At 35.3% G+C, this 21,543-nt stretch overlaps 1 protein-coding gene across 12 annotated transcripts in view; it reads right to left on the bottom strand.

Moving 5' to 3' along the window:
* LOC121669244 overlaps positions 1-21,543 on the bottom strand; it is a 281,899-nt gene that overhangs the window by 105,924 nt on the left and 154,432 nt on the right. For 2 of the 12 annotated variants that reach the window (XR_006017662.1, XR_006017664.1), the window contains one exon: positions 1,416-1,476. The exons of the other annotated variants lie outside the window; for them this stretch is intronic. The gene's annotated coding sequence lies outside the window, so the exon portion shown is untranslated. The remainder of the gene's footprint in view (positions 1-1,415; positions 1,477-21,543) is intronic. 12 annotated transcript variants of the gene reach the window in all.

The following is a 21,543-nucleotide window of genomic DNA, read 5'->3' on the forward strand; positions in this document are numbered from 1 at the left end:
CATTGCACAGTACTGAGATGCGAGCATTTCTAGGGGGAGTGTGCGACAGCAGCTCAAGGTGACTAGATATCTGGATTATTGGTGCTTATTTCTCCACTGATTTCAGCTGATGAAAAGGCACAAGGCTCAAAAGGCATGTGAAAGGACATGCAAAGTCAAGCCTTTGGTTGTCTACATCTTAATTTCTCTTAAATTGTGGCAGACAATATTCCTACTGATTTCTAAGCAAGTAATAATGTATTAATATGAAAAATATTAATTCTTTCTAAGTGATTTAAGATCCACCTTTGAAGCAATCAAAGAAACTATTTGATCATAAATTAATGTAAACTAAACTCAATTTCTGAGCCTGTAATTTTTCTCAGTTTTTCATTGCCTGTAATGTTCGTCTAGAGTAGAAATAAATATTAAACAAGGTTCAATTGAATATCCAGAATAAACTTGTGGTTGGTTGAAGTGCTGTTTTTGTGTAAATTGGAGAGACAGGGCATCAGATTTAGTTTTTCACTGCATACTTCTCAAAGATAGTCCTAAGCACTAATGTCTGGAGTTTTAAACTACCTGCTTCACTGCAAAGCTTAAATAACCAACCACTCTGCCAATGCCTATGCCTTTAAGTCAATGCTGTGTTGACTCTTTAAATATTTTCACTCCTTAATATAAACTTTTCAGACAAAAATTTCTCTTAGAGAACAAGGATCCTACACAACCAAAATGGAGAGAAGTTACCAGGTCCTGGTTTTTCAGTCTCACCTGTTTAAGTACAGCTGACACAGCACAGATGGATGCATAGCTCTTGTCTGGGGGAGGGCCTGTTTATCAGCCTTTTAATGATTTACAGAAGGAATCACCTCATTTAGGAGTCATGATGGTACTGACTATTAATATCAATCAGAAGAGCCTACCAGCTACACCAGGAGATTGAAAAAACCTGTGTGTTGTGTTCTATTCCAGCCTCTGGAGAGGAAAAAAGGCACTTGGGATTTGCATACACTGATGATTTCAAAATCCTGCTCAGCAGGAATTTCTTCTGCTGCACACTTAGGCACAACCAAAATTAAACCTGGCAACAGGAGAGAAATTCTTCAGCTATCCCACATCAAAATAGCTGGTCTTCATGTGCATCCTACACCAAAATAGCTAGGTTTCCAAAATATTACATCAGAGGGTTTGGAAATTAAAGCCTTTATTTGCATAATATAAATCCACCTGTAAATTGCCTGTAGAAGAAACATAACATGCAACTGAAATAACATATATAATACTATTACTGTATTCTTCATGCAACACTGGCTGTCTAGAGCCCTGTCCTTCCAAATCCAACACTAGACAAATGGTACATCTCTAGAATGCTTTAGTCTTTGCCAACAATTACCTAAACAAATAAGCAGTGGATAATGAAGCTTAGCTATTACCTGCTATTATTGCACATCTATGAAGGCCCAAGAGAAAAGACCACCAGCTCCAGCCTCTTGACTAGGTAAAAAAAAATCATAACATTACATGGTTTTTCTTAGGTCTGTGGTACAGCAGAATAGATTTTACAAAGACACAAAGTAGAGGAAAGCAATGTAATTGATCATTCATCAAAACAACAGCAATAAAATACTGTGCTGGAAAATGTACTTAATAAGTTTTGTCATAGTATGTTGATGTTCTGCATTTTCATGACTACCACTAACTGTCAAATGAAAGTTCCATGAAATACAATGACTTGCATAGATTAAATTCATACATCATATTCAATAACAGTTGTTTATACAAACATTAACCTCTGCATAGAGACTACCTTTCTTGATACAATGCCTCCTTATGTATAAACCCTACTTTTATTCCACGCCCATCTGCATTTTATTAGTTATTTTAGACAGCACTTTACTGTCACTGGAGAAGTTTCAAGTTTAATCTAAGTCAACTTCTGCATCCCAGCTGAAAAAGTAGCAGCTATGAAAAGTAATTTGCAGTTAGTCACATCATCACAAGTTGGTTTACATTTACTCTATATGAAGTTAAATTACCATTCCAATGTGAAACCCAGAAAACTGGAATTCACTTATGACGAAGGCCTTGCAAAGCCTTTTTCAAGTTGTGAGCATGGTCTGTCCCATCTGCTCAACACATATAGTTTCCATCAGCATTAGAAAGCTGATGCAAGTCCTGATGGGGAGCACATGCTTATTACTGGAGTCTCCTGAGTAATCACGTATGATGAACAATCAAATGTAGAGTTTTTGTTTATTACTCTGGGTACATTCAAAATGTAGAAACTCAGTATGTTACAGTCCCTCTAACATCACAATATTTAAGGAGCCAATATTTGAGGAATGGGTTTCACAAACTTCTACACATGCCAAATCTTTCTCAAATATTGTATTCTCTACAAAATAAAAAAATTTCCCTACAGTAAGAAGAAAAGAAAGACAGCAGTCTGCTCAGTTTGAATTCACCTGCACTCAAACTGATGCTGGAAATGATGGTACCTCCAGGTGCATGTGGTTTCTACATATGCTCAGCATATTTAACAAAAACTACTTCAAAACAGTGACAAGTGCATTCGAACATCTGGAAAGTAAGCTACTAATTTTCTTCAGTTAAATGGTGTTTCAAGAGCTTCAAGTATCCACTGCTCATCTGACTAAGCAATGGAGAGAACACAGAAGAGATGACATAGAAACAGAACAAAGGAAAACTTTTTTCTGGGCTTCAAACAAAAGAATTAATGTTTTCACAGCTTTTGGGGGGTAGTAATTGAGTCCCCAGACTGGAGGGGGAGTAATGGAGTAATAGTTCATCTTTCATCATTTGGTGCAAAAGTCTAGAAAGCTGCTTTCAAATGTAAGGATAATGCTCAAGGGCAATAGGACCAAAATTGGGGTGGTGGAGTAGAATGGAATGATGAGCAAGAATTGTGGATACATCACTAATAATACCAAGAAAGTACAAAAGGGAAAAAGACAGAAGGTGGTGGTTTAGATGGAATAGAAAGAAGAAGAGAAAATGAAAGGGACCTTTTTTTCCTTGCTCATCAAGCCTGCACAATGAGGCAGGAAAAACAGAAACTTCAATTCTTTGCTGCTTCAAGTTCTATTGTTGGACAGAGCTAATGATGGACGTCTCACAGGTCATTCAGTCCTAGGAATGAACCAATTTGGAAAGTCACAGAAAAGCTTTCCTAGTAAAAGGCACCTGCCAACTAATAGCAGTAGTTGTGTCCCTGGAGGTTCAAAGATTTTGTTAAATTTTGGAACTTCTCTTAGCAATAACTAGAGGGTACTTCAGCACACGACACTTTTGGTATTCCAGTAAACAAAGTGACTTCAGATATAGAAGAAAAAATGTCTTTAAGTGCCCATTCTGTGCCTCCATAGTTACACTACACTAGCACAAATGTTATATGAAGCTTTACATACAAAAAGATTGTCTGCTGTGCCTTATAAAATTTTTAAAAATCTCTATTGTTTGCAAAAAACTATGACAAATTACTCATCACAAGCTTAATGATGACTCATATATTGGCAAAAATGGACAAAATTACAAATTGCTGATTTTTTATTCTGAATCTGTGTTAAACTGAAATATGTTCCTTTAAACTAAATAGGTTTATTTCAGGGATGTGGGGGCGATATAAGAGAACCTAGGACTTTGCAGAAATCGTTCTATCTTTTAGAGAACTTCAACTGATAAGAGTATCAGTTGAAGTCCATTTCCATGACTATGAGGCTACAAAATTTTATACCAGCTGGAGATCACCTCCTATACATTATTTTCTCCTAACAAGGAACATGCACTAGTTTTAGATTCAGAGTTAGGCAGAAAAAATAAAAATGAAACAAAGAGAGAACAAAGAAATACACGGTGTGACTTTTTTTCCTTTTCATGAAATACTTTCTTCTAATTAAGCTTTAATTTTGTAGGAAAACATCATGGGTGTATATATTTAAAATTGCATAATGTACAAAAAAGAATTAGGACATGCAAAATCCTGTACTTTAATTTGGGGCATGAGAGAAAATCAGCCAAAATATTTGCTTAGCATCAGAGGCAGAGAATCCATGGTCCTAAATATTATATGGAAGAGATGGAACCAAACATAGTAATATTTAACAATAATATACTGTTAAATGTCCATGTACAGAAAACAAAACACAACAACAAAAAAAGATGTTGTTTAGCCATGCCTTGATTACTAAGCCATGTTTTTTAAAAAAATGTAATAAGAAAACTATTTTTCAAAAGAAAGAGTTAAGCAACAAAGCTATTTATGCAGTTTTCTCAGCATTCAATATAGGACTAAAGAGCCTGCAATTTTCAAGGTGATTTGCAATTTCCATTAATTTGTTGGAGGTTTTGTAGCTCAATAATGAGACACTTTCATCAGTTATTAGTGAATCAGAGCTGTTTGCAGCTTTAATTCAAACGCAGTAAATACAAATGCAAATGTGCGCATGATTTTCTATTATTATTTCTAGAGGGTGAAAGAAGGCAAATGATCTTCAGGAGAATGGGGATGTTTATCATTACTTGCCTAAAATTGGTTAACAGCCCCATACCACTGGAAGTGAACTGGGGCTAGCTGGTGAATGCCAATATTTGGGTTCCGATGAACTGCAAATGGTCATTCAGGGATCGGTTGACGCCTTTACCCCCCCCAAAACCTGAAAATCTAAAGATTTTGTCTACTTTAGGAAATGCTATTGCTGGACTGTCATAAAGATATGATTTTATTCACACATTAGCTTCTTGATTCAAGGGAAAATTTCTTGAAGTTTAGGATCTATGTTAATTCTAGTCTTTTAGATCCAGCACCTTAAAGTCCCTGCCCAAGTCTACAGAGTGCATCTACATTTTGGAGTTCAGATGGAATGGATTAAAATGAGACCTTAAAAGAGAAGATTTAACTGCATGTTAAGGTGCCTGAAAATGCAAATAGATATTCAGAATAGTTTACAAAGTGACCAGAGGGACTCCTAAAGTCTGTTGAAGCTGATATAAAAGTCAATGTCAACAAAATTTGATGTTACTGAAATCCCATTCTTTCAAAGTGTCTTTGAGCATCTACCTCTACAACTCTGGTCCAGAGCGCAGTAAACTTTTTTTTTTCCCCTTTCAATTAGCAAGTATAGAATATTTCCTTCTTTTAAACCATGCAGTTAATTAAAAAGAAGAAAAACATTTAAATTAGAGATGGGTAACACAGAGGTTCTACTCAATAGCCACTTGATGGCAGCGTCATGTGTAAAATCATTTGCCTGTGAAGTTAAAACTTTAAAGAAACCCCTTCAATAGCAGTAAGAAGCCAACCCAAATGATACTTTGTTTACTTCAGAGGATTACTCTCCCAATAGAAACTTTTTTAGTGATATTTTTAAGGTTAGCAACTAAATCAGTAAGTAAACCCATAACTGTAATTAATTTTAAACTTCAGAAATGCTGCCATAAAAATTATTCTTTTTAATCTATATATGAAAATTTTAATACCTGTTATGAACTTGATATTCATTCTAGCATGGTATTCATTCTAGTATAACACAGGGTTAATTTCTTTGGGAAGAAACAAACTAAAAGAATTCCATGAGGATTTACTAAGAAAGAGTTCATGGGCACTTTTAAAATTTAAGAGAAAAAATTTAACAAAAATATATGTCATTAATGTTACCAGCACAGTATTAATTCTGCAGCATATACTTGTGAGAGTGCTTTACATTTCCTGCCATCAAGATAATCCACATTCTTTGATCAACAGACACAACCTAATAAGCTTGGTAGAAGAGGGAAGGCAGTTCATGGAAGGATATTGGTCAAGTTCAAAGGTTTCTCTTCCACCCCTGGCTTACTCATCTGTTTGCACTTCAGCCTGGAGAGCAGACCCAGACTGTTTCAGCTGGAAAATGGGAGGGACTAGATCCCTGTGCTGAAAGTGAACAACCAGTTAGGATCTGCCTTTGCCTCCCAGGATGTCCAAACGTGATCACAACCAATTTCAGGCATTTTTACACTGGTTTGAAAGACAGATCATCCCCAACAGGTAATGACAGCTCAGCATATTGAAAGCTTTCGTCAATAACATTGCAATAATGCAGCAGCAAAGACAGCTCTATGAGGAACATATTCTACCCCTGGTTTGCCAGAAAACATTTGTTTGCAGTACTAAACATGTATCTAGTGAAGAAAAGACAGCTGTCTTATTCCAGTCTTTAAAGAGTTAGGCAACTGCTTAAGTCTAAATACTGTCATTCTCTTGATTTATGACTGGAATTTCTATTGCCATTACTGATTATTCAATATACTGAGTGCAAGAAGAAGAAATCTTTCATGTGGTAAAACTAACAAAAAAAAATCAATGTTCATATATTTCTGAGTTATAGAAACACTAAATAGCATCCTGAGCTGCTACAGAATTCATACCCACAAATTTTTTCAAAATTTGGGTAACTTCATTCTAAATGCTAGAGCTTGGAATGCTAGTTTTTCACCCAAAGTAAATTTTTTTGGTCAAGTTCTTAAACCTCTGCAAATATGGTTTACAATAGAGGCTGAAAATCCATCAAGTGCAGAATGACAAACAGAAGCAATGTTTTAGATCTAAAACTAATGTTACATTTCTCACTACTTTTGTGAGTCACAGCATTCATATGGAATAGTCTAAATGGTTCAACTGTACTTGAGTTTTAAAATTAGATATATGTCCTAGGAATTTCTAGAAAATTTTGAAAAAGAAATTAAAAACTATTTCCTGCCATTCCTTCACCAAAACCATTCTGCATGAAATGAATTAACATAAAAAGAACCTAAGAAAGTGGTTCTCTGATAGTTTTATCAAACAGGATTCAACATACAATGACAACAAGATAAAAACACCAAACAGTTCTGGGACCATTCTTCCATCAGTATCTTGAAAAGATATTTTTTAGGTTTTATGTGAACCCTAATGTATTTAAGTGTGACTTTCTAAACTTGATGTTTTATTTCACTTAAATTTATATTTAACTATAAACACTGTTTTTATTTTATACCTAACAATAAACAGTTTGCTAAAACTGGGACTGGGTAGGTGAATAGAGAGGAAGAGAGGAAACAGGACAAAAAGTAGCAACTGTAAATTCAATTTCCAAACGTAGCATTACTATGTTCCTTCCTGTACTGAGTACTGCATTGTATTAGTCTTAATTTTCATATTAAAAAAAAAGGACAAAAGACTATTGTAGTCTGAAAAATGTTATTTCAGGTAAACTAAAAGACTATGAATCATGTATGACTGAAATACGAATATAATAGCTGAAATTACTTCTCTTCATACATAAAAGAAAGTCCTGAGGCTGCAACTTTAGTGATTTAGTCAACTGCATATGATTTATGAACTACTTTTTTTAATGAAAGAGTCCACAAACCTGCTCCTTCTCAAACTAGAGGTGTAGGGGAGGGCTTTGCTCATTTATTAAGGGCCATCTACGTCAGTATGCAATTTTATAGAACTCCTTTTTTGTTGCTATAGGCCAAACTTAGTTATTTCACCATTTGGAAAATATATAAAAGGGGCATTGCCAGGATTGATGTATTCCTGACTAAATCTTATAAACATGGGGCGAGAGTCTATTACTCATCGGATTTACACTTTCAGCATGGTGGCAGACACAAAGGAATTGTCCTGGAAACTAAGAACCTGGAAGACCATTCTGCAGACCATAGTCAAGCAGCCTCCAGAGCTGACTGTGAATGCAGTACTGTGACAGAATACAATCAAGACCAATAAAACCAAGTAATTTCAAATTTTAGTGGTGAAAATGAGAAACAAAAGGGTTTAGTTTGTTTGCCTCTTCAGTTCACTCATGAAATTTAAGTTTATTCCTTGCGAATCACAAAGCTTTAAAATGGACCACTTTGGAATTAACAGCACAAATAATTGCCAAACATTGCAATAAATGGCAGTTCCATGTTTGCGATGACATTATGCATTTTGGTGGAGTCTGTACTGTAAGTGAGCTTAAAAGTATTTTAAAGAAGAGCTTTTAGGGATCTTGCTGCACAACAGTAACATTCTTGTTAATGGAAGGGAATCAAGCAGAGGGCAGAAGGCACTGGCAGAACAAGAGGTGCTGATTTTTGCAGCTACATGCAGAAAATGTAACCAAGGTACAATGACTCAAGGTGGAGAGAAGCTGGAATGGTGAAGAAGCCTGTGAAAGTGGAGCCTGAGTTAAGGTGTCAACTTCTAAAAAAAAATTATTTCCTAAAACATTATGAAATTTCATGTTCAAGTTCTGAGAAAATCTTGTTTTAACCAGTTACTATTATTCATCATTTTATGTGTTGGGAAATTTTGGAGATTTTGGGGTTTGTTGCTTTTTTTTAATTAAAATTGACATCTAGCTTTGAAGCTTTATAACGCCCTTCCCTTTACCTGCTAAGAAGTTAATATTTCATTTAACAAAATTGTTTAGATTTCCACATGAAGTTTCTTTCTTTTCTAGACAGAATTGATGAGCAATAAATACAAATGTTAAAGGCCCTATAGATATTTCTTCTTAGCACTGTTTCTATTTACTTATTTCCTTTCTTTATCAGTTCTTTAAAGAATCTTCTCCCTTCAAACAGTGTGAACACCCTTAATAATTAGGTGGAAGTTGTTTTTATACAAAGGTATATAAAAAGCAAACTGCACATGCAACTTCATGAGAATATATTTATATATAAAAATATATACAAGTATGTATATAAATATATATACATATAAATATATGTAAAAGCCTTCCTTATTTTGCTATCAATTGTTTACTTATCAACACACACACACAATACTGGGAAAATATTTCTATTTTTACTGGAACAGAATGGACAAAATGAGAAAATATGACAAAGCAAAATTAATGATTTTGTAAATTTCAAATCTACAATATCTTTAACAGATACATGGAATAGTATTTAAGATTAGCCAGGCTACTTGAGCCTACTTTTTTTAAAAATAGATGTAATTCCCAGATTTCCATTCTTTCTAACATGAGTCAAAGGAACACAAGTATCATATTGCACCAAATAAATCATAATAAATGCTTAATAGACAAATATGCTTGTTGTTTTTCCTCTATTTGTTAATGACCTCCACAGACTTCTCTTTCCACTCAAAAGCTGCTGCTCTTATTCCTGACTGTACTTTTGCATTGAATTGACCTTTTTTTATCTTCATAAGCACTGCAGAGAAAATCTTGCAGCATGGCTAATAATGTTCAACTTTGATGGCATTCTCATAGTTTCTTTGTGTCATCTGATAACATATACATGTAGAGTGATTTTGCTACTCATGAACAACAAAATATTTTACAGAATAATCTAATATAAATATGAAACTTGTCCCACGTGTCTGTTGCTCTATTTACAAACCTGCTTTTTGTATCAAAGATCACAAGACTCACAAGGATTTGTCAATTAAGTGGTCATCTTTAAGGAGAGAAAAAAAAGTACTTCCCATGGAAGAAAAATTATACCAGAATAATTTTCCCCTCCCACCCCACTGCCAGCCTCTTATGAGCATACATGAACCTTTCCTTAAGAAATAGTGCTACACTGTGCTGATGGTTCTGGCTGATATTATTCCTCAGGTTATTTGGAAACTTAAAGTGGAGACACTGCTTCAATGGGAGCAAGGCACAGAAGGATTGAACCCACAGTAACACAACATAAAGAAGTGTTTTATAGAATATAGGACTTGTTGTTTTGAAATACTTAGAGCTCAGGTACTACTAAGAGACTTCCCAGAACTTTCAATTTAAACTCCTATTTATCAAGATACTTTAGTGCATATTTTATAGTATGCAAGCAGTCCAACTAGGAAATGATTAAAAGCTGTCTGAAAAATATCTGAAAGAAATAACAATATTGTAGGACGCTGTCACTTTGAAGCTATTTTCCATTGGCCTGTCACTCCACGTGCCTTTAAATAGTCTTTCTCCATCTTTCTTGTGGGCTCCCTTCAGGTAGTGGAAGTCCACAATTAGGTCACCCCAAAATCTTTTCTTTTCCAGGCTGTGTATCAAAACATCCTATTAAATCTGGAATTGATTTACTTCAGTCCATTTTTTTAGGTTGCTATGCTTGCTATTCTTTTACTGTGTACAAGCAACACTACAACAAGCTTTGACAAAATGCCAGCTATTTTTACAAAATTTACAGAGAAGAAGAAAAATAGAGCTTTTGCTTTAATTTTAGGCATAAAAACACAAATGGAAATAAAAGAGCTAAATCTAAAACAATCTACAATAAGCAGGAATGAAAATGTGCCTTTAGGAGCCTATTCCCTTTTTAGGGCTTACTTCTTTTATTTCTAAATTCTGCGTCAATGTTCTGTGATGCTTAAGGTAGTCTTTAAGTTAAAGAGAAATACACAACCAACTATTTTTCAACATATTAAATTATATTCTCTTGGAAAAAAATCCTTTCTATGACAGCACATAATTACTTAACCTCAGTTTCTTAAAGGGTAGAAGGAGTTTGGACTTTTTATTGGGTAACTGATGTTCTCTAGTATACCCGAGATCCCATGTACCACTATAATCTTGTGTGTCCTATTTCATAACGTTTCTGACATTATATGTTTTAAATCTGAATGCAATAGTAACCAAAGCAACTGTGTATGTTTTCACTTTATAAATAAGCAGACTGCTTAATTCAAGGTGTTATTAAAATAATTTTTAGCACAACTTTTTCATATCAATTTATTATGTTGACAATGTTCAGAGAAACGTTGGATCAGTCAAATGTTGGCAATAGGCTAATGGTTATCACAGCTAAGTTAATGTCAGCTTAAGAATGACATCAACATTTCTGTTTCCAAAACTGATGATGCTAATCAAAATGTGGAAATTACACAGCCACTGGGATGGATGGGAAAGTTTAAGCATGACATCCACAAAGTATGTGTTTCATGAGTGAAAAATTAAGGTTTTCAAGAAGCAGCTTGAACGTTTGCAAGTGGGAAAAGTTGATAAAAATCACATGAGGTGAAGCAGAGATCTCTTTCAGAACATATAATTGGGCTAAGGATGAAGAGAGACAGAAACAGGATTTTGCTCTGAAAGGAAGGGGAACAAACTAGACAAAAGCAAAAGTAAAATTATGTCCAGCAGAAAAAAGTAAAACAAAAACCTACTTTGACATTAAAGAGAAGGATTGGGTGGCATAAAACATTGTTCTTTCTAGAACAGTGCATGTAAGGTCTGAAAGGGTTTGATTAATTTTTCTCTTTTTTTTTTTTTTTTTTTCATAATATAGAAAAGAATCTTTGCAGGAATACTTGTTTTGGGAGAAAAATCAGCCAATGAGGTTGTGTAGTTCAGCAGTCATTTAAAGGCCAAGAGCATTTACTGTAGGTGCATCTCAGAAAATGGTTGAGATTTTCTTCTGGGACACCCAACTGTGGCCAGTGGATTCTGATGTGGAAGCTGAACTACACATTCAGTGACTTACAGGTAAAACTATTGCAGATCATTTCAAATGTAGCACAGAAATAAGGTGAATACAGAGATAAGGGAATTTTGCTATAAAGAATTTGTACCTGTGGAGATCTCCAGGACCAGAATTGGAACACATCAATTGTATTTTGTCATATAATTTTCCATATTGGACAAAGCAAAGGGAAGGTGTGCTTGGCAGTAGAAAATACAGTCCATAAAAGGAAAGAATTTAGGACATGTAATTTTTCCAACAGTAGAGACAGACTACGCAGCTAAGGGCCAATCCAAATATATGCACATGCAAAAAAATAATGTAACAAACTACTACATCATGGGGCAGACATCTACACATAGTGAAAGACAATTCATGTCTGTGATGGCAAATCAGGAAGCATGCAAGGAGGGAATATTTCAGGAAGAAAAGCTCTTCCTATTGAGATTGAAGGATGTTGGAAATTAAGGGAAAGCTTTGTTTTAAAGATGAAAAAATGTAACTACCCAAGATACACATAAGGTAGTAAATACAGGGAATGAACCTAAGCCAAATGACCCCCTCCAAGACTGCACCCAGCCATGACCTCCAGTCAGTGGGATCAGAACAGAGCCAGACTGAAGCAAACTCCCTTCTCCCACTGATCCCTACGGTGGGGGAAGCAGGATCCTCAGCACAAACTGTTTCACTCTGCAGATCAGGTCCTATTGCTCCTCACTACTTGCTAATGTAGACATAGCCAAATTATATTTATTTGGAGACTGAAGCAGGGCTACATATGGAGAATTTCACCTTTGACAAGTACTAACTTCATTTACATTAACACCTGTCTAGACTGTTTTCCTAAGTATAAACATAAAAATCTCCTTAGCGTATTTGGCCCCTTCTTACTTAATTAACCATATGTGACGTAAAGTGATACAACCCAGTTAAAGGTATGTCATTGTTGATAGGATCAATTACAGTCAGACATAAGTATTCATTGCTTATACCATCTGTGCTGTACTCCTAAGTGCAGAACCTTGTCAATGAAAGTATACAGAGATTAACCGTATTCGCTTTCATTAAAAACCACCAATCTGGTTTGTCAGCTCCAGGCACTTTCTTTTAAAAAGTTGCAATATTATAATGCACAGTCACCTTCTCCTTCCAGCATACCATGGCTAGATAATTTGAAAGGTTTAGCATAATATTTGTGATTATTCCTCGTTTTGAATGATTTTATTCTTAACTAGTGGCAACTGTCCAAGAGTCTTCCAAAACTCCACTTATATACCAGCCTGGGAAATCATTGTGGTCATAGTAAGGAAGTAAATCTTGACTGTTCTGTTACTTGTTTATCAACATCTTCTAAGGCTTCTGGTTTTTGCTGCTTTTCTTCAATAGTACAGGATCTGATCATATCACATTTGAGGAGGAAAAAGCCCCTCAAACAGTAATTAAAGACTTGGAAACCTTCAGTTGCCATGTATTTATGCCTACAGACAAATACACACATGTAGAAATACTACAACTAATTTCATGCCTTTGATGTTGGCTGCAATGAGAATTCACAGCTAGATTAAACTAATATTCCTGAAGTTAATTAACAATTTCATGGATGATACTTTTACATAAAAAGCTATATGATGTGTTCAGCTCTATAGGGTTTGGAATAGGTCTTATTTTCATTCCTATCATTACAAAGAGAAAATTATTTGTATTAATAGTATAACGGTAAGACAGGCAACATAGTCTCTGGATGGGTGAGGAAGGGGTTTAAAGGACCAGTTTGGAGTATGGGAAAAAGCTACATAACCACGTATGTTTAGAGATCAAAAGTTCTAAAAGCAAGTTGAACCACTATTTACTTTCCCCCCAGAATTAAGGAAAGAAATTGATGGGTTAAAATATGTTTCTAATCAAGATCCCTCCAAAGATGACAACTTCAAGGAAGATTAGGAACCAGTGTTCTATTGTTAAATGGTTACAATTAAAACTCTAATCAAAACAGGTCACATGGGAAAATAGGATGTGCATCTAAGTGCATTTCTCTCTTCTAGAATATTTGAAGGCCACACTTAAGGATCCTCATGGAGAAAAGCAAGAAGGGATACATAAGATGCACTTCTATTGCTATTGTTTGCATACTGGTTTTATATCTCTGTGTTTAATTTGGACAGGGTTTAGAGGCACACCCATGTGGGAAGAGTTTAGTCAGTTTAAAACCGGAAAAAGGCAACAAACCAACCAAAACCCAACTTTTGGCTGATAAGGACCTTTCCCTTTGTTTATTTTAAAGTAGGTCTAAGGACTTGGTCTCCTGAAATATTAAACAGTGCTGATGAGGATACTGACCAAAAGTTAAATAAATTAATCTGGAATAAATAAAATTTATTTTATTTATTTTATTTATTTATTTATTTTATTTCTAATATGGTAATTAGAAAATGAGAAAAGATAAAACAATACTAATTTAGAACTATCACACTTACTTCTTTTAAAAGAGCTAAAAGTAAATCACGTTTTGGGATGCTGGGAAGGACATTTAACAAGGAGATATTTATTTGAAATCTATGGCGGGGTGCCTAGAATATTATTATAATTGTATATAACACAACTGCTGCTTACAGCACCTTTTAAAGACAAAAGTAGAAAAAGAAATTTTGTAAAAAATAAGTTCCTCCTTCACCCACCCAGCACCACATGTAAGTATTTTAACAAAGCCCTTGTTATGAAATGGTGGTACGTGCATGATTCAGAACAGAAAACATTTAGAGTAATTGCCATAAAAATTTCTGAATTCACTTACAAATAACTATAAATTTTTATATACTTCAGTAATATTTTTATATGCCATATTGACAAACCAAAACCTCACAAATCTCTACGCAAAAGGGCCTGAAATTCTCTTCTCCTTTTGTTCCTTTTATTCATAATCTCAAAATCTTGCCTACTTTTTACTTATAACAAAAACCATATGTAGCTTGTTCTATAGGAGCACAGATGATATGACTTTCACATTAATTGCTGACAGATACACCTTTGAAGAGGAAGAAATTTTTGAATCTCATCTGGAGGACAAGGTTGAAGCAAACTAAGCAGAGAGGTTTGCTGTGACACCACCAAACAACAGTTACATGATTATGTGGAGCTGTCAGAGTTGGCAGGTTCAAAATCCCAGTACAGACCCAAACAGCTTGCTTGATTTTTGAAGCCAAAGAAATTACATAACAAGAATTTTGTTTGTGCTGGGAAAATTTTCTCTGTACCCTTTCAGGCCTTCCATGAGTGTTTTTCAAAAGGCAAGCAGTGGCATATTCGTCTTGAGAAGAAATTTTCTTACATTACACAAGCCAAATGCACACATCTGAAAGCAAAACTCATCTTCTGTGCAGTGTAGGCATACAGACATTATATAATGTGTTATTCTGTTAGAGATGCTCCATGGCAAAGGATGTAAACATACCACAGTCTGTGCTGGATGGATTCAGAAATGTACATTTGAATTAAAAGCATGCATTAATTAATTAATTTAATTTTTAATGCTTTTTAAGGTTTGGGATCTGCAAATTGGATGAAGGCTTGCAGCTCAGATGTCTGCTTGAAACACCACAGACCAGAGATGGCTATGAAGGTTTTAGGCTGGAGAATGAAGAAAAAAGTGTTAGATAAAGGTCTCAGAAGTTAATAGTGGCTGCTGCAACAGCAAGTCTCATCACACGGCCTTGCTCCTTCCTTTTCTCCTCATTAAAGACAGACTAATTGGAATGTAGTACAGCATTGGTACAACTGTAGTAATTCTGTTGTCTCGCTCTAGGAAACAAACTTTATCAACAAAGGAAACTAGAATTCTACCATTCCTTTTCAGGTTACATCTCCTCTTAGGAAATGCCACCAAATAGCTACGAGGTGTGTTATGCCACTCATCTTTACTTCACCTATACTACAGAACATATTTTAATAACCATTGCATACAGCAAGCAAGTTTTCCAAATATAAAAATTTTCATAATTATCCATAATGTTCACACCAGCAAAAATTGGTGTAGGAAACCTAAAATATTAAGGCATTATTATTGTAAAGGGGTCCATCTGAATTTAAAGTGTTCAGTTATTCAGAGTTTAACAATGTGCTTTGTGCAGGAAATAAAGTTGTGACAAAGTTGGTCTTTATTCCCCCAAGCCATAAAACAGCTGCCTACTTTATACAATTTTTATTAACAGGTCAGGTAGTTCAACCTGCATCATGAATTGTCTTGTCTTACACTGTCTTGTAAGAAAATAATAATTAATTTGAGGTAGAAATTATAAAGAAGATGAATCTTCAGAATCTGTTTTGGAAAACTTATTCCAACAACAGTTTGAGAGAATGTAAACCGTTTCTACACCTGCAAGTTGTTGTCCATCCAGTTTGCATGAGAACGAAAGCTTTCACAAAGAGGCTGTGAGAAGCTGAATTTCTCTAACTGCTTTCTTATGAGAAAGGAAAGTTTCACAGGAGAATTCCTCTGCTAGCATCCACACATTTGGAATTTTTTCTCTATTCATGTTTGGACATAATCTTGAATTAATTATTTTGGCAAAAATTTTTCATGTATTCTAGAGAAATCCATCTGGAAAAAAAATACCAAGCCAAATGGCAACTATTATAGTACACCAGCAAACGCACTTTGAAACTAATTTTATAGGAAGAATATATGATCAACACAACAAAAACTCAAAAAGAAGACTTCCTGTTATGGCACCAGCCTTAAGATGGCAGATGTAGATTGAACCCCTAATTCAAGTCCAGACCACTTTGTCAGCTGTCACCTGACCCTCAGACCACAGATACATAAACCAGCAAGGTACCAAAACCTTTCCTTATGGAGTGTGTGTACTTTGAAGATCTCAGCCTGCCTGCCTTCCTTCCTTCCTTCCTTCCTTCCTTCCTTCCTTCCTTCCTTCCTTCCTTCCTTCCTTCCTTCCTTCCTTCTTTCCTTCCTTCCTTCCTTCCTTCCTTCCTTCCTTCTTTCCTTCCTTCCTTCCTTCCTTCCTTCCCTCCTTTAACTTTTCTCTAAGTCAATAAAAAAGGTCTAGTAATCCTGTCGTATAAGTTTATATAAACAGAGGTGAAAAAAGCCATAAATAGCTTAATTAATGCAAAATAGGCAACCCCCAGCCTTCACTGAATCTGGAAGAGAAATCACACAGTAGCTCACCAGGGTGCTCTGAGAAGGCTTTAAAAATATTTGTATCAGTAGTCAATGGTCTCTTTCACTTGTTTCCCTCAAATGATGAATTTCTGCCATTCTGCATTTTTCCCCCATAAAAGAAAAAAGACTCTTTGCTTCCAGTGTCATGCAGTTATCCAGGCTGATGTTGTTCACTTTAAACAGCAGCTTCCCCTATGATTGTCATTACTGCTGCTTCAAGTTTTCACTACACTTGAGTGAAGTATCCTATTTTCTATTTTAGTTCTGCCTCTTCAGCACAGTTCCTACCTATGCTTTTTAAACACTGTATCTTCAAAGCGTTAACACACTCAGCTTCAGATGACCATCTTGTACTCAACACAAAGTTCAAAGATGAGATATGTTTCCAAAGTCCCTCTGGACAATGTTTGTTATCTATGAAAACACTGAGGAGATGAAGGATAGAGAACAGATGACAACTAAGACTGGAACAATACAATATTCATAAAATGCAGTGATCCAGAATACATCTGCCACTCCATCAGTCAGTCTCTGCATTTATGTCCTCAGTGCCCACAAGCAGAGCAACCAAGAGTCCTTTCCTCTTTCTTACTGGAGGTGACTGCAGCTGGCTGAGTCCTACAGAAGCTAATGCCAAGACTGGTTTCTAGGATGAAAGCAACCCCACCCAAACGTATATCACAGCTCAGCACAGCAACGCAATAAACTAAAAAATGTTTTACATACAACTGACATCCTATACTGACTTTTCACATTTTGTATTGTCTCTTTAGCATGGTCTTTATACTACTTCCCTTAGAGAGCAAACCTCCTGAAAATTACTGAATAGTGGTACTGCTCACTGCTCCCAAAGAACCTCTGTAAACGAAATGGAGGCTATAAAAGCTGTTCATAGCCTTAGCCACCTTCAGTTACCTTCTGACCACTCACACAAGGATACAGAAATTAAATCCCATTATTTCTGTGGAACTATGCTGAAAATCTGTTTAAATGTAAGGAACACAAAAACATCAATGAAGCAGCTGAGACTCTTTTTACTTTGCCACAGTGGAATAACTTGCTTGGATGCTGAGAGTGAATTTGGATAGCCAAGCAATAACAAGAAACGAAGTAATCGTCTCACTGTTGCCAGGACTGGATATTTTGCCGTATTGGGTGGAGGGAAGAGAGGGGCAGGGGAAAAGGAAAAAAAAAAATTAACCCAATTGTTTATATATAGTTTATGTATGTTTAATATAAATCAGTAAGACTCAAAGTTTGGTACTGGTCTATTAGCCTCAGCTTTAGAGTTTTCAAATATAGTTAAATGAAACCAAATGCAGTTAAATGAATTCGAACTGATTTCTTATAAAACACTGAATTCTTGTGCTTTTTGTGGTTATCTGGTATTCACTTCCAATAACTGAAGCTAACAGAGCTCAGATCTGGAAAATTAGCTTTGCTGAAAACAGACAAGCAACTCTTCTCTACCATTTACACTAACATCTTCCTGAAAAATTAACCCAAACCCAGCAATCTTCTGTACCCCATTTGAAAGGATTAATATATGTCAGCACCAGGCATTTTCCCATTCTAAACAGCACTGGCTATCTACATGAAAACACAAAATTGCTGGTAAATCAGATGGCTGATTACCTGCGCTGTTTTTCCTTCAAATTGTCACCGGGTACTGCCCCACATCTCACTGTCTGTGCCATTTCCCAACAGCTCAGAATGGAGAGGATTGCACAGTCAATGCCACAAGGTTTAAAACCAAACTACCTCACATGTTTTCTCATTAATCATTATTCAGAACTTATTTTTTACTCTTCAAGGAAACAGCTTTCCTCTAGAAAATTCTCATCTGGTCTTCCTAACATTAAGAAGGGGACTTTTTTTAGTCTGGGTAAATATTTCTTAGCTTATAACGCAAGTATTGATTAATTCATTTTTATTAGATGTCTCTCAAACTCCACCTGGCTTCCAAGAAGATCAATCAAAAAATGAACTAGATGTCACTCACATCAGTGAAAAAGCAAACATATGCAACACTTCAAGTCTGTAAAGTATACATGGAGACAGCCAGCTTGCAACTCACACACTCATACCATCCCCCACTCTATTTAATCTTTTAGAAGGAGCATTCCTCTATCCAAATTAAAAACACTACTTTTCAGTTATCTCTCTATGAACATCTGGCCATCGACTCAAGCTGTGCATCACTAAAACAAAAATTTAAAACTTGGTCTCACAGAAGTCTCTTCCATAGAATCCTTTTCAATTTTTCTAAAACCTTTAACAGCTGGCCTTCACTGATAGGACTAATGAATTTCCTTCTATGCTTTTATAGGCAGGATACTTGTAGGTATGGCCTTTCCCATCTTTATCCTCAACCAAATGTTTCAAAATATTATGTGTCAGTTATGTCATGTCATCCTTTTCTGCCTTTGACAAACCTTTATGCTCAAACCCATCTGAGTTTTTTCTCTATTACTTCACATGCTTCCCATCGTGCTAGAGAGTTACAGCTGTAAAAGCACCTTTACCTGTGTTTTGGCCTGCTATCGCTTTCTCCCACCAGAGATTCTCTCAGCATAATGTCATGATTTTTTAACATTTTTATTTACCATAACTGCAAAAATTGAGAGAACAGTTGTGCCAAATGGATGCTCAGACTGCTTATAGCACTAGACCATGGCCAGCTGTGTGTCCTCTTCCACTGACATTTATTATCATTTAGATTACATTTAGGTCTGTTTTTTCAGAGCTCTAAATTCAGTAGTCTTCCATGAAAAGAGCTCTTCAGCAAAATCAGACAAACGATCAAACTTTCCCATTCTTTCTGCACTGTGACCTTCTTGTGAATGAAATAAAGAAGGAAAAGCGCCTAACTTAGGTTATAAAATGTTTCCATTTTTCACCTAATGTCCTACTCTTTTAATGGTTCCTCATTTTTCCTCCATGACTTATTTCATGAGTGAGCCTTCATTTTGGTTTTGCAAGGTTGGAATGCCATGTCAATAATAATTACAAAGATCACTCTGGAATAAGACAATGATATCTCTGTATATACCAGTGAATAAAGGAAAAAACAATAAAAAATGATGAGGCATTTATTTGTAGAGATTTTATAGCATGCTGATGTTAGAGCCTATATATGCATAAACATATTGACCTTGAAATAATCCCTTAAAAATCATTCTACTGACACCCATTACACTACAACTATGCTGAGCTGAATTAAATCACAAAATTTTGAAGACTATTCAGAAATCAAAATACTAAACTTTACAGTAAGGAACATAACCTTCCTGGAAGACTTGAAACCTCAAAACACCCCAACAAACAAACTTGTTTTCTTCCAAATTTTTATTTGATATCATATTCAACCATCATTTCTAAGAAGATTCTCAAAATTAAGCCTATAGTAAAGCTGATGAAAACCACAGATTCCAAAGGGTCTTGGAAAAGTAATCATGTGCAGACAAAATTTAGAATTTATGTCTGAGTGCCAATATAATATTCATGAGAAGAAAAATTATGCATCAAAGCATTCATTATATTAAAAATTTTAAAATATAATACATCTTAATTTTCAGATGTGCCTATTTATAGGCTATTTTCTGCTGCTCAACTTTGTAACCTCAAAGTAGCTTCAAAATACGAGGTTTTGCTGTTTGATATAAAGACACATTGATATACATTTTGTATATAATACACACACATATTTTACTACGAAAACACATTTAAAAAAAAAAAACCACAACAAAAAAAAGAAATCCTGTATGGGAACTCTTGGTTTATATTCTTATTGCAAAACAGTCTTTCCAGGACAATACATAATTTATAATCTAAATAGAGACATTGCTCAGTGCCCAGGAACAACAGTTGTCATTGTCTAAATACCTTTTCAGCACATCTTTTTGGTCTTATCACTCCTTTACTGAAGATACGTTTCAAATTACTTGAATTTTCACATGCAATTATTAATTTATGAAAGTTGTTTTTTTGGCAAATACTGTCCTACCTTCTTCACTTTAGATAGAAGAACACAGCACATCCATATGTGTGATCATTGTGTGGGAAGGCACCATCGCACTTCCATTTAACCGGCAGAAAATTATCAAGGTTACTTCATTTTGGGCACCTGAAACAAACCTCTAATGAACTGATGTTTTTCAGAGTACCTATTTCTGTACTTTCAAAACACATCCCCCCTATTTTCTTCTGCTTCAGTTGTGAGAGTTCTCAGGTGTTGCACTGGATACTACAAGTACTTCCCTTAAGTACTCTGGAAATAAGGAATGGAGTGGGCTACTCACTAAAGAGTCAGACTTGATGATCCTTGTGGATCCCTTCCAACTCAGAATGGTCTCTGATTCTGAGGGCGAAAGATATGCAAAATAAAAACATAAACTGCATAAAAGATCTCAATCCTACATCTTCTGTTCCGCAGTTTTAAAGCAGTACATAAATAAAATACTAATTTGAAGCATAAAGACCATTCTAGATTAAGATGCAAGACTAAAAATCAGGTAAAATAAAAGTTAGAGGTCTTGTGCATCCCTCTCTAAATGGAAGGGCAACACTCTAGGGAAAGGAATATCATTGTGGTGACACATTTTTGAAACTTAACCTAATCCCATCTGTAGAAAACACGATGTCAATTTAAAGTGCTTCTCAAATTAAACTAACCTGAACAACTTAAGATTTGAAGTTCCCTGAATATTACAGGAATAAGAAGAGCATGAAATACAGAAGAGTTTGTTTTACTTGAGATATTTGTTCAAGAGCAGCCAAAATTGCTTAGTGTCCTACACTAAATTACTTTTCTACCCCAGAGAGAGGGTGTTCCCTCTAAACCAGAGATGATTTCAGAAACTATTGTTTGCATTTTACTGATCTTCAGATTGCTATCACACAGAATTTTCAAATAAAGCACTGGTAGTCTG

Source organism: Corvus kubaryi, unplaced genomic scaffold (assembly GCF_017639235.1).
Source record: "Corvus kubaryi isolate FWS band 111438036 unplaced genomic scaffold, C.kubaryi_AGA036_p1.0 37391, whole genome shotgun sequence".
Classification (NCBI taxonomy): domain Eukaryota; kingdom Metazoa; phylum Chordata; class Aves; order Passeriformes; family Corvidae; genus Corvus; species Corvus kubaryi.